Consider the following 13,673-nt stretch of genomic DNA (forward strand, 5'->3'; position numbering starts at 1 on the left):
CGGTACCGTGAAAGCGACATCGGGAGCGAGCGCGGTGCTGAGAGTCGCTACCCAGCCTGCGAAGTGAAGCCGCGTCGCCATTAGCGGAGAGCGCCGATTCCTTCCTGAAAAGAAAATTCGGACTGAATTCCCGTGAGTAAGACTTGAAAAATAACTGGGACCCTCTAAACTTTAAAATTTGAACTAAAAACGGGGGAGATCTAAACAAAGGAAGTCTGCCTCCCCCCGACTGCATGAAAGTGAAAGCAACGGAGCTCTAAACTTGCATCCGTTTAAACCAGCTCTTTAATCAGCTAAACCGGACATCTGGACCTTTGATCTCCCCTCCAGCTAGCAGGGCAGAGGGGAGGTGAATTGGACTAATAATTGCATGATCTATTGGAAGTTAAAAATCTCTGCCGTCTCACCCATCTGAAAGTATGAAACGGTCTGCCTTTTTTAGCACACTGAACTGACTTTTCCCTGTAAAGTGATAGCTTGATACAAAGTTCCCACAGTGTCTGGCTACTCTGTAGTATAAGAAGAAATAATACAAACTGGATAACTGTGGCAGCTTAAAGTTACAAGCTTTCTAGCAATATTGATTTGGACTGTGTTAAGCTCCTGTTTTGTATTCTGGACAATCTCCCCTGTTTTTTGTACTTGGAACATTGTTCTATGGCCATTTTGATTTGCTCCCTCTAGAGGATAAAGTAAAGTTTGCCACAGCTAGACAGTGGAACTTTCCAAGGGAGAATAATTCCCGTGGGAAGTGACCTTGACATGAGTGGCCCACAAGAAGAGATAGTCACAAGAGCTAAGACCAAGCACCATCAGCAACAACAACAGCTGCAGCAACAACAGGCAAAGAAAAGAGGATCAATTTCAGGCCCAACAACTGGAGCAGCAGGAACAACAGGACAAGATAAAGGGACAGCCGTCTCTATGGAAGCTGTAACAGATGCGCTGCTTAAGATCAACCAAACCTTGGAGTCTTTAACAAAACAGACTTCAGAGAACACACTAAAATTAACAGAAATTTCAGTAAGATTAAACCAGAATACAGAATCTATAAATAAACTGGTCGAGGAAAACGCCACTACGCGTCAAATTGCGGAAGATGCCAAGGCTACGGCGGGAGAGACACAGGAGAAATTAGAGCCGATTGCCAAGAAGGTCCATGAGCATGATTCAACTTTGGCCTTGTGGGACTTACAGAGGAAAGAGAGAAACTTAAAATTAAGACTGATCCCGGAGAACGAAAGAGACAACCTTGTGGAATATCTGACACGGGAGTTTGTGGACTGCTGGGACCTTGAGGAAGACGAATTCAAAATTACGACTGCTTTTAGACTGGGAAAAAAGCAAGACAGAAAGACCCCGAGAGACTGTTTGATTACATTTAGATCCAAGGAGGAAAGAGACAAAATATTAAGACTACACTTTGAAAAGGCCTTGCAAATTGGAAATTCAACTGCACAGTTTTTCAAAGACATCCCAAAATATATTTTGGATTTAAGAAACTTCTACAAGGACTTAGCTCTTCTGCTAAAGAAAAATTCCATCCGTTTCAGGTGGGAGTTCCCACAAGGACTGTCATTTGACTACAAGTTAAAGAAGGTAAAAATAAAGACAATTCAAGATAAAGAAAAATTTTTGGCAAGATATCAGGAGGAGCTACAGAAGGGGATTGTGGACGTACTTGGAGAACAGAGGAGAGCACTGGAGATCCTGAATCTCTCGACTGGACAAAAACCACCACCATCAGAAGAAGAGCAACAACTTGGAGCTGTTGGAGGAGCCTTAGGAGAATAACAAGATGGCTCTGCAATTCCTTAGTTGGAATTGTAATGGACTCAATGTGCCTTTGAGGAGAAGACAAGTATTTCACATACTGAATAGAGAACAATTGGACTTGATATGTCTACAAGAAACTCACATAACCAGAGCCCACAGGAGACTACTTATAAATAAAAGGCTAGGACAAGAATTTATCTCATCAGACAAAGTCAAGAAGAGAGGAGTTGTAATATATGTTAAGGAAAAATGGGCTCCAAAAATGATATTTAAGGATGAACAAGGGAGATATCTGGCAGTGGAAATACAAATTCAAGGAGAAAAATTTTTAGTGGTTGGAATTTATGCGCCAAATGAAGGCAAATCTGACTTCTTTAAGAGACTTCATGAAACTCTTTCTGACTATTTGGATTACAATATGATAATCATGGGAGACATGAATGGTGTGGTCTCCACCAATATGGACAAGGCACAAAGACTAACAGTTAGTAAAGAAGGGAGACTCCCTAAGACTTTTTTTGAAATGACAGAAAATATGGACTTGATAGACATATGGAGAACAAGGAACCCTCTGGAGAGAGAGGGAACCTTCTTCTCCCAAGCAATGATGACCTGGACCAGAATTGATCAAATTTGGGTTACTAGTGGAATGGCTCCAAAGATTAAGAAAGTGGAAATCTGCCCAAAAACTTGCTCCGACCATAACGCCGTGAAGATGGAGATGAAACTTACAACAACTGGTCAATTCAGATGGAGAATGAATGACACCCTCTTTCGGGACAAGGAGATTCTTATGAAGGCCCAAAAGACTTTAAAAGATTATTTCGAAATAAATATGAGGACCGACGTGGAGAAAAGAGTGATCTGGGATGCAAGTAAAGCGGTCATGAGAGGATTCCTGATTCAACAAAATTCAATAAAGAGGAAAAAACAAAATGAGAAAAAAGAGAAGCTATTGGAAATGATAAAGGAAGGAGAGAGAAAATTAAGAACAAAACCAAAATCTCAGGACATCTTAAGAGAGATCAAGTTATATCAAACACAATATATGGAATTGATGAACCAAGAGATTGAATGGAAGATAAAGCAAATGAAGCAAAAGACTTTTGAATCAGCAAATAAATGTGGTAAACTTTTGGCATGGCAATTGAAGAAAAGGCAGAAACTAAATACAGTTACAAGCCTAGAGGTGGATGGAAAGAATATATCTAAACCTAATGAAATTAGAAATTGCTTCGTAAGTTATTTTAAAAAGCTTTACACTCAAGGCCCCCAAAATGAAGAAGATATAGACAAATTCCTTGGAAAATATGGATTACAAAACATTTCTCATCAAAGTAAGATGGACTTGAACCAGAGAATCTCAGAACAAGAGATAGAGGCTGCTATTCAGAACATGCAATTGGGAAAATCTCCGGGACCAGATGGATTGACTTCCAGATACTACAAATCGTTGAAGGAATGGCTAACTCAACCACTAAGAGAAGTGTGCAACGAGATCCTTGAGGGAAAAAGGGCCCCTGAATCGTGGCAAGAGGCATATATTTCACTCATACCAAAGTCAGAGACTGAAAAGACCCAACTTAAGAACTACCGCCCAATATCACTCCTCAATGTGGATTACAAAATTTTTGCAGACATTTTGGCAAAAAGATTTAAAAGAGTATTGATGGAGAAGATTCATAAGGACCAAGCAGGTTTTCTCCCCAAAAGACACCTGGCAGACAATGTAAGGAATGTAATAGACATTCTGGAAAAGCTAGAGGTGAATATAAACACTAAAGCAGTACTGATTTTTGTGGACGCGGAGAAGGCCTTTGACAACATTTCTTGGAGTTTTATGAGAAAGAATCTTCATGGGATGGGGGTAGGCCAGGGTTTTGAGAATGGTATGGCTGCAATATATTCTGAACAAAAAGCTAAACTGATTGTAAATAATGTTATGACGGAGGAACTTAAGATAGAAAAAGGAACACGACAGGGGTGCCCGATTTCCCCATTACTTTTTATTTCAGTTCTGGAGGTGTTGCTGAACATGATAAGAAATGACCAGCAGGTTAAAGGTGTGCAGGTCGGAGCTAAACATTACAAGTTAAGAGCGTTTGCAGATGACCTGGTATTGACTTTGCAAGAGCCAAACACTAGTACAAAAAAGGTATTAGAAATAATACAACAGTTTGGCCAGGTAGCTGGATTCAAGTTGAACAAGCAAAAAACTAAAGTTTTAGGGAAAAACTTAACAGATATGGAAAAGGAGAAATTCCAAGAGGAAACAGGTTTGATTGTGGTAAAGAAGGTGAAATATCTAGGGGTTTATTTAACATCTAAAAATCTGAATTTGTACAAGGACAATTATGAAAAATGTTGGTCAGAAATTAAAAAAGATCTAGAAATATGGTCAAATTTGAAACTGTCAATGCTAGGCCGAATCGCTGTGATTAAAATGAATGTATTGCCTAGAATGCTTTTTCTGTTTCAGACCTTGCAGATTCTCGATAAGATGGAATGTTTCAAGAGGTGGCAGAAAGATATTTCGAAATTTGTCTGGCAGGGCAAAAAGCCCAGAATTAAATTCAAAATATTAACAGATGCCAAAGAAAGAGGGGGTTTTGCCCTGCCGGACTTAAAATTGTACTACGAGGCAGCAGCTTTCTGCTGGCTGAAAGAATGGATGCTCCTCGAGAACACTGATATCTTGGATCTGGAAGGTTTTAACAATGCTTTTGGTTGGCATGCATACCTTTGGTATGATAAAGTAAACAGCGCTTTTAAAAATCACATTGTTAGGAAAGCATTGATTAATGTTTGGATAAGATACAAAGATCTATTGGAAAATAAAACCCCTAGATGGGTGTCACCAGTGGAGGCCAAAGCAGTGAAGAGACTCAATACGGAGGCCGGATGGCCGAAGTATTGGGAAATCTTAGAACAGGATGGAGACAAGTTCAGACTACAAAGTCAGGAGAAATTGAAGCATAAAGTTGGAAACTGGTTTCAATATCGTCAAATAATGGAATTTTTTAAACAGGACAGGAAAATTGGTTTCCAGGTGGAAAAATCAAAATTAGAAACTGAACTGTTAGAACCCAATACTAAGATTTTATCTAGAATGTTAACTTGCTGTTGAAATGGAACACACAGGATGAAACAGTAAAATCTGCTATGATTAAGTGGGCTCAGGATGTTGGACATAACATCATGTCAGCTGACTGGGAATGGTTATGGAACACCGGTATTAAATTTACGGCATGTAATGCCTTAAAGGAAAACATTATGAAAATGGTATACAGGTGGTACATGACCCCAGTCAAGCTGGCAAAAATCTATCATTTGCCTGACAATAAATGTTGGAAGTGTAAAGAGACTGAAGGTACCTTTTATCACCTTTGGTGGACTTGCCCGAAGATTAAGGCCTTCTGGGAAATGATCTATAATGAAATGAAAAAGGTACTTAAATGTACCTTTCCCAAAAAGCCAGAGGCCTTTCTTCTGGGCATTGTCGGCCAATTGGTGACAAAGAAGGATAGAACTTTTTTTATGTATGCTACAACAGCGGCAAGAATACTCATCGCAAAGTATTGGAAGACACAAGATTTACCCACTCTGGAAGAATGGCAGATGAAAGTGATGGACTATATGACATTGGCCGAGATGACAGGCAGAATCCGTGACCAACGAAAAGAGACGGTGGAAGAAGACTGGAGAAAGTTTAAAAGTTATCTGAAGGACTATTACAAACTTAATGAATGTTAAAAATGTCGTGGTTTTCAGAAACAAGGGGGTACAGGGATATATGGTTAGAAGATAGAAAAGGACTAAGTTGACAGAGATTTGAAAGTAATAATTGGGAGTTGCTAGTTGAAGTATGGACATTGGGATGCAGAGAGGGGGGGTATGGGGAAGTCCAAGAAAAGAGGTTTATAAGAAAATATGTATGAAACTATGCGTGTTTGTTTGTCATTTTCATTGTTTGTTTGTCTGTTTAAAACGTTGTAAAACCAATAAAAATTTTATAAAAAAAAAAAAAAGGAGAATGTTAGCCGCTTTGAGACTCCTTTGGGTAGTGATAAAGCGGGATATCAAATCCAAACTCTTCACAAGACTCTCCATTGTTTGAAATATACATACAAACCGTCCTCTAGCAAAGGGTCCTACATTGTGCCAGACCCAGGACGCTTCTGCCTTGAAAATTAAGAACCAAGACAACCATTAACTCTGATGGCAAAACAGTGATGTCAAGGCAGTGTTGTTTTTTAAAGAAACGGCCTCAGCAACTGCGCTTGTGAACTCTCGGAGTGCATTCAGACATGCCTACTAAAAGAAGCCGCTCCATGTTTTTCCCTGCTGCAGGGAGAACTCTTGCTTCCTCTTACTTTCATTCTTCTAATGACAAAACCCAAAACCTGGCTTAAAATCCAATGCTGATTTTCATTTTTTTAAAATTTGATTTAAAAAATAATAATTAAAAAATATTTATTTAAAAAATTCAGGTGGTTAGCATGTTCATCACGTTCAGAGGTAGGAATGTGGCCCTGAGACTGAAAATAATTCCCCACCCCAGTCTAGTCAAATGATTACTGTCAGAGCTGCTCGAAGATCCTAGCTCACAGAGGATCACGCTAGCCAGCGATCATTAAGTAAAAGTCTTTATTGAGTTACAGTTTCCATTCTCACGCTGCTGCGCGCAACTCTACGTCTAGTAGCTAGATCGGCGAAGCTCCGTCTGAGTCTCCGCCCCGTGTGCACCAACTTAATATCCTAGCCTTGCTCCACCTTTTCCGCCTGACTGTCCTCCTCTGGGTCCCTCTACCCCCCGGGGCTTCTTCCTTCCGGGATTCTTCTGACGCTGACCCGGACCCTCCTGCCTCCTTGCGCCGGGCTTTAGGACCTGGTTCCCTTTCGGGGCTGCTTACTGCGCCGCCTTCCTCTGCATTTGAACTTGGCGCGCGCGCCCAACCTTCCACTTTCCTCTTAACCGTTTCTTCGCTCCCCGATGGAGGTGTGGCCACTCCTGACTCATGCCCTCCCTCCTGTGGTGAGCTGCCAGCGCTTCCCCCCTGGCTCCCTTCCTTTTCCCTGCTTCCTGGCGGTGACGCTGGTCCCGATTTCCAGCTGCTCCCCCCTGAGTCCCCTCTGGCTCTATCTTCCTGGGGTGCCCCCCTAGACTCCCCCCTTGCCCTGGCCACTGGTGCTCCTTTCTGTGAATCCTCTGATTCACTGGAAAGACTAGGAGATCTCGGGTCGTCGTCATCACTCATCTTTTCTTCTGCCTCCTCCCCTTCGCTCTCTGTTTCCTCCCTTGCCCGTGCCTCTGCTCCTAAACCCCTGACATCCATCCCCCCCTCGAAGCCCCCCATTCCCCCCTCCCCTCCTTCCGGTGCTGGAGCTGGGGGCTGCTGTTGCAAAGGGACGAACGTCGGATATCGGTCGCTTCCCGTGGCGGGCCTCCATCTGAAGTCTCGCGGGTCTTCCTCCCTGCTCTCGTCGACAACGGTCACCTCCGCTTCCATCTCTGTGCCGCCGTGCTCGAAACCAGGGTCGTCCCCGAAAACGTCCATGTCCGTCTCTCCCTCACTTCCTCCTGGCGGTGTTGCTCGTCCTGGGCCTTCCAGCCACCGTCTGCGGAACTGCTCCTCTGGTCTATCGTCCCACCAATACGAGGGTTCTGATGCAGATCCCGAGGGTGACCCCTCCGGGGAACGGACGTCTTGTGTCGGGTCCTCGTCCGAGTCGAAGCCCCCGAAAGTGCTGGCCGAAAGCGTGGGCGTGAAAAGCCAGTCGTCGAAAAAGTCTGCTGGCATAGGTCTATGGGGGAAGAGGGCATGAAACTCGTCTTTGAGGAGAGGTTCGTCCAAGGCGTAGCCCGGCACCCAGCTGTTCGCACTGGCCGGGGTGCCCTCCTTGGCGAGAAAGTATTCTACCCCCTCTTCCCCCCATCTGGAGTCCAAAATCTCCGTGACTTCGTTGATGCGCTCCTTCTGTGCCACTCCCGCGTGCCCTGTTCTGTCTCTGACCGGACTCGGCGCCGTTCCGGGTTCCTGGAACCTGTGCGGTGCCTTGTAGGGAGTGAGCACCGATCTGTGGAATACCGGATGCATTCTGGAACCCTCCGGAAGTGCCAGTCTGAAAGCTACCGGGTTGACCTGCTCTTCGACTTGGTAGGGCCCCAGTTGTTTATGCCCTAGTTTCTTCTTGGCCAACGACCTGGCCGGCACTGCGTGGGCTGCTAACCAAACCCAGTCTCCCACGTGGAGCTCTTCGCCAACCCTTCTGTGCTTGTCCGCTTGTACCTTGTATGCGTGCTTGGCCAGCTCCAGGTGGCGCCTCAGCTGATCGTGGACTTCCTGCAGCTCCGACGCGAACGCATCTGCTGTCTGCGGCTCCCCCTCCCCCATTCTTTCCAGTCCCGGGAAGGTTCTGGGGTGCCTCCCGTTGTTGGCGAAGAACGGCGTGACCCCCGTGGACACGTGCTTCGTGTTGTTGTAGGCGAACTCGGCAAGCGGCAGGTAATCCACCCACGTCGCAGGCTGTTGATTTGCATAACATCTCAGGTACTGCTGCATGATGGCATTGACCCGCTCCGCTTGCCCGTTGGTCTGCGGGTGTCTCGCCGACGCCAGGTTGATCTTGACGTTCAGGAAGCCCATCAGCTTCTGCCAGAAATTCGAGATGAACTGCCGCCCCCGGTCGGACAGAATAGACCGTGGCAGACCGTGAACCTTGAACACGTGGTCTATGAACAGTTTGGCGGTTTGCTCCGCCGTGGCCACCTTAGCACACGGAATGAAATGCGCCATCTTGGAAAACAGGTCCACCACCACCAGCACTGCCGTCTTGCCCCTCGAGCTGGGCAGATCCGTGACAAAGTCCAGGGCCACCCTTTCCCAAGGTTCGACCGGAGTTTGCAGCGGTTCCAACAGTCCGGCCGGCGGTTTGTGTACTGGTTTGGCCCTCTGGCAGGTGTCACACCTCGCCACGTAGTCCGCGACCTCCCCTCTCATTCCAGGCCACCAGAAATCCCTGGCTACTAATTCCACCGTCTTCTCCTTGCCAAAGTGCCCGGCCGTGGGCGCGTCGTGCAGCTGCTGCAGCACCTTGGCGCGAAGGTCGTCTCCCGGCACGTAGATGGCCCCTTTACGGATGAGCAATCCATCTCGTAGCTGGAAACCGTCGGCCGCAGCCGTGCCCCTTTGCACCTCTGCCATCTTTGCTTGCGCGAAGGAGTCATCCTGCAACGCTCGTCGCACCGCCTCCAGGTCCACGGTGGCCGCGGCGCACGCCCATACTGTTGGTGCGAAGATGTGCATGGCGGCCGCTGGCGTTGCGTCCTCCAGATACTGTGGCTTACGGGAGAGGGCGTCCGCCATGATGTTAGTGTCCCCCGGGACATACTCTATGCGGAAGTCGAAGTTCGCAAAAAACTCAGCCCAACGTATCTGCCTCTGGTTTAGGAACTGTGCCGTGCGCCAGTGCTCCAGATTCTTGTGGTCCGTGCAAACCTGCACCGTGTGCTTGGCGCCGATCAGGAAGTGCCTCCACGCTTTGAACGCTGCATGAATGGCCAGCAACTCCCTGTCCCAGATGGTGTAGTTCTGCTCGGACTTGCTGAGCTTCCTGGAGTAAAACGCTGCCGGTCGCCACACCCCCTGCTGGTCCTTTTGCAGCAGGACCGCCCCCACGGCTCTGTCCGAGGCGTCTGTCTCCACCCTCATCGGCCTGCTGGGGTTGACGTGAAGCAGCTGCTCTTCCGACGCGAAGAGACGCTTGAGTGCCTGAAAGGACTGCTCCGCCTCCTCTGTCCAAACGAACTTCTTTTTCTTGGAGCTAAGCGTGTCTGTGATGGCCGCTGTCTGCATAGCGAAGCCCTTGATAAACTTGCGATAGAAGTTCGCAAAGCCGACAAACCTCTGGACCTCCTTCCGGTTGCGTGGACTCTTCCAATCCAATACTGCGCGAACCTTGGCGATGTCCATGGCGAGCCCCTTGTCAGACAACTTGTAGCCCAGAAAATCCACCTCCGTCACGTCAAATTGGCACTTCTCCAGCTTGGCGTAGAGCCTATGTTGCTTTAGTCTGGTCAGCACTTCCTTGACGTGTCTGTCATGCTCCTGCTGCGATTCCGAAAAGATCAGGATGTCATCTAAGAAACAGACGCACGTCTTGTAGAGAAGTCCCGCCAACACGTGATGCATGAAAGCTTGAAAAACGTGGGAGCCATTTTGCAATCCAAAGGGCATAACTCTGTATTCGTAGGTACCCAGTGGCGTGAACATGGCCGTCTTCCACTCATCTCCCTCCCGCATACGAATGAGGTTGTACGCCCCTCGCAGGTCTAACTTGGTGAACACTTTCCCCTTCCGCACCTTCGCCAGGAGGTCGTCGATTCGAGGCATGGGGAAGTCCGACGGCTTGGTCCCATTGTTTAAAATGCGATAGTCCACGACCAGTCTTTTTTGGGGCGTGTCTCGCTTTTTAACAAAGAATACTGGACTGCCCCCCGCTGCCTTGGACTCTCGGATGAAACCGCGCTCCAAATTATGATCTATGAACTGTTTGAGTTCCTGCAGCTCGTCCTCTGACATGGAATACAGTTTCCCCTTAGGCAGCGCCACCCCCGGCAGCAGGTCAATCTTGCAGTCATATGGTCTGTGAGGGGGTAGCCTGTCTGCCTCCTTCTCGCAGAAAACTTCCAAAAATTCTGCGTACTTGTGGGGAATCGCTTGCAGCGTGCCTAGCAGCAGCTGTGACTCCTCTTCCTCTCCTTCCTGCCGGGGCACGATGCAGTGTTCAGCACAAAAGGAAGAGCCGAAGATCAGCTGCCTCTGGTACCAAGCCAGCGTTGGGCTGTGCTTGTCTAGCCAACTCATTCCCAATACAATGGGCGTATCCGATAGTTGAGTGACATTGAAGCTGATGATTTCTTTGTGATTTCCAAGTCGCATCGCCATGGGCGGCGTCTGCTTCACCACTTGCCCCCCTAGCAACTCCCTGCCATCCACCGTGACAACCTGCAGGGGCAGTGTGGCCGGCAGCAACTGTATAGCGTGCTTGTCGACAAAGTCCTGCCCTATAAAGTCCGCGTTGCTGCCCGAGTCAACTGTGATGGGCACGTCAGTGGTGATTCCATTGGGCAGCTGGAGAGATGCGGTGAGCCTCACCACTGGTTTGGGCGGGAGGGGGTTCACGGGCTGTAAAACCTCTGGGGACTGCGTCACTAACACGTCTGGCTGGGCCCCAGGGCCTCTTCCTCCAGCCAGACTGCGTCGTTTCCCTGCTGTGGTCCCCCTTGCTGCGTTGCTGCAGTCACCATTGCCGAGGCTGCAGTAAGCTTGTGGAGCCTCTGGGGACACTCTTTTGCCATATGCCCTGGCTCCTCACAGACGTAACACTTCCTGTTCCCTCTAGGAGGCTTCGCTTTCACTGCTGCCGGTGCTAGGGCTCTGGTTGCTGACTGAGCCCTTGCACCTCCAACCTCCATAGGTTCGGCTCCTCCTCCTGGCGGAGGCGTGGATTGCGCCCGCGCTGCTTCTCTGGGAAGGAAGGAGGGGCCCCTGGCTGGTTCGCGCCCTCCACGCCCTTCGTCCCTGCTCCACGGACGTTCTTCCAGCCTCACCCCCACTGCCAGTGCCCTCTGAACGACCTCCTGGGTGGTTCGGGGTCTCTCCCCCCTCGCGATCTCATCTTTAATCGAGTTGTGCAGCCCCTCCCAAAAGAGGTCTCTTACAGGAGCCGAATCTCTGTCCCATTCCAGGGCACTGACCAAGGCGAAAAAGCGGGCATGATACTGCCTGACGCTGGCCCTCCCTTGTCTCAGCCCATGCACCTCCTTCCGTGCAAGATCCACGTCAATACTTGATAAAAAACACCCATCCATCGCTTTAATAAAGGCATCTGCATTCTGGAGCGCCGGATCCTTATCTCTCCATAAATTGCGTAGCCATGCTTTAGCATCCCCATGCAAATGGGACATGATGAATCCCACTCTCTCTTGCTCATCTCTAAAGTCTTTATGCAGCAGTTGCAGTGCGCACAGTACGTCGGCTCTAAAGTTGGGATACTGTTGCAGGTTCCCATCGAAGTGAGAGACCAGCCCGCCTGTCCGTCTCGCCAACCCAATTCCCTCCTGCCGGGGTGTCTGCTTTGTCAGCACGTCTAACCTGACCTGGAGATCCCTGCAGGCGGCAGCTGCCTCCTCCTCTCTCTTCCTGGATGCGAGAGCCTCGGCATTCAGTTGTGCCACTGCTTTTCTGAGTTCCTCTATCTGCTGCTCAGCCGTCATGTCGTCTGCCGTTCGTGAGCTCGCTAGTAGGCACCTGTTTCTCTCCCCTCCTCGAGGCTGTAGATGCCCACAATTGGGAGACGGAGCTTACTGTCAGAGCTGCTCGAAGATCCTAGCTCACAGAGGATCACGCTAGCCAGCGATCATTAAGTAAAAGTCTTTATTGAGTTACAGTTTCCATTCTCACGCTGCTGCGCGCAACTCTACGTCTAGTAGCTAGATCGGCGAAGCTCCGTCTGAGTCTCCGCCCCGTGTGCACCAACTTAATATCCTAGCCTTGCTCCACCTTTTCCGCCTGACTGTCCTCCTCTGGGTCCCTCTACCCCCCGGGGCTTCTTCCTTCCGGGATTCTTCTGACGCTGACCCGGACCCTCCTGCCTCCTTGCGCCGGGCTTTAGGACCTGGTTCCCTTTCGGGGCTGCTTACTGCGCCGCCTTCCTCTGCATTTGAACTTGGCGCGCGCGCCCAACCTTCCACTTTCCTCTTAACCGTTTCTTCGCTCCCCGATGGAGGTGTGGCCACTCCTGACTCATGCCCTCCCTCCTGTGGTGAGCTGCCAGCGCTTCCCCCCTGGCTCCCTTCCTCTTCCCTGCTTCCTGGCGGTGACGCTGGTCCCGATTTCCAGCTGCTCCCCCCTGAGTCCCCTCTGGCTCTATCTTCCTGGGGTGCCCCCCTAGACTCCCCCCTTGCCCTGGCCACTGGTGCTCCTTTCTGTGAATCCTCTGATTCACTGGAAAGACTAGGAGATCTCGGGTCGTCGTCATCACTCATCTTTTCTTCTGCCTCCTCCCCTTCGCTCTCTGTTTCCTCCCTTGCCCGTGCCTCTGCTCCTAAACCCCTGACAATTACTAATCCCATCAAAAAAAGGGCTACTCCATTGTGTTGTTTAATGAAACCTTGCTCCAGACAAGGGGAGCGGCAGCATGCTTGTCTTCTGTGACAGATTATCTAAGCCCAACTAGCATGGAAAAGGCACGATTCAAATGAGAGTCTTCCTGATTTGTAGCACAGTCTCTTAGCCACTAGATTTCATTGTGGTCCCCTGCTTGTGGAATGCCTTCTTGAGAAAGGCTCACCTGCCAATCCATCACATTGTGGCCTTTCTGACCTTTTCATTTTCCCAGGCTAGTTTAAAGGTTAATAGCCCCAAAAGCTTTGGTTATTGTAGCTTGATAGTAGCGTAGTAATGCTGGTGGTCAACAAAAGAGGTTTAAAGACTCTCCCAAGGCAAATATAAAAAAAAAGGAACATAAACATCGACAACTGGGAAACACCGGCCTGTGAGCACTCCAGTCGGAGAACAGCCTTTACCAAAGGTGTCATGGGCTTTGAAGATGCTCAAATTTGGGACGCCAGGGAGAAACATGCTAAGAGGAAGGCACGCTTGGCAAACCCTCACCGTGATCAACTCCCGCCTGGAAACCAATGTCTCCACTGTCACTTACGGACTCACTGTTAAGACCGTGTTTATGGGAGACAATCTTACTCAGCTACGGGAAAAAGCAAATACAAAAAACCCCCAACAACAGTTGTGGTAAGCCTTTGATATAAAAGTTTTTTAAACTGCATTTTCCATAGGGAACTACAATGTGCATTACATTCTCACCTTCAGCAGCAG

Source organism: Podarcis liolepis (assembly GCF_965112155.1).
Source record: "Podarcis liolepis genome assembly, chromosome: 2".
NCBI lineage: Eukaryota > Metazoa > Chordata > Lepidosauria > Squamata > Lacertidae > Podarcis > Podarcis liolepis.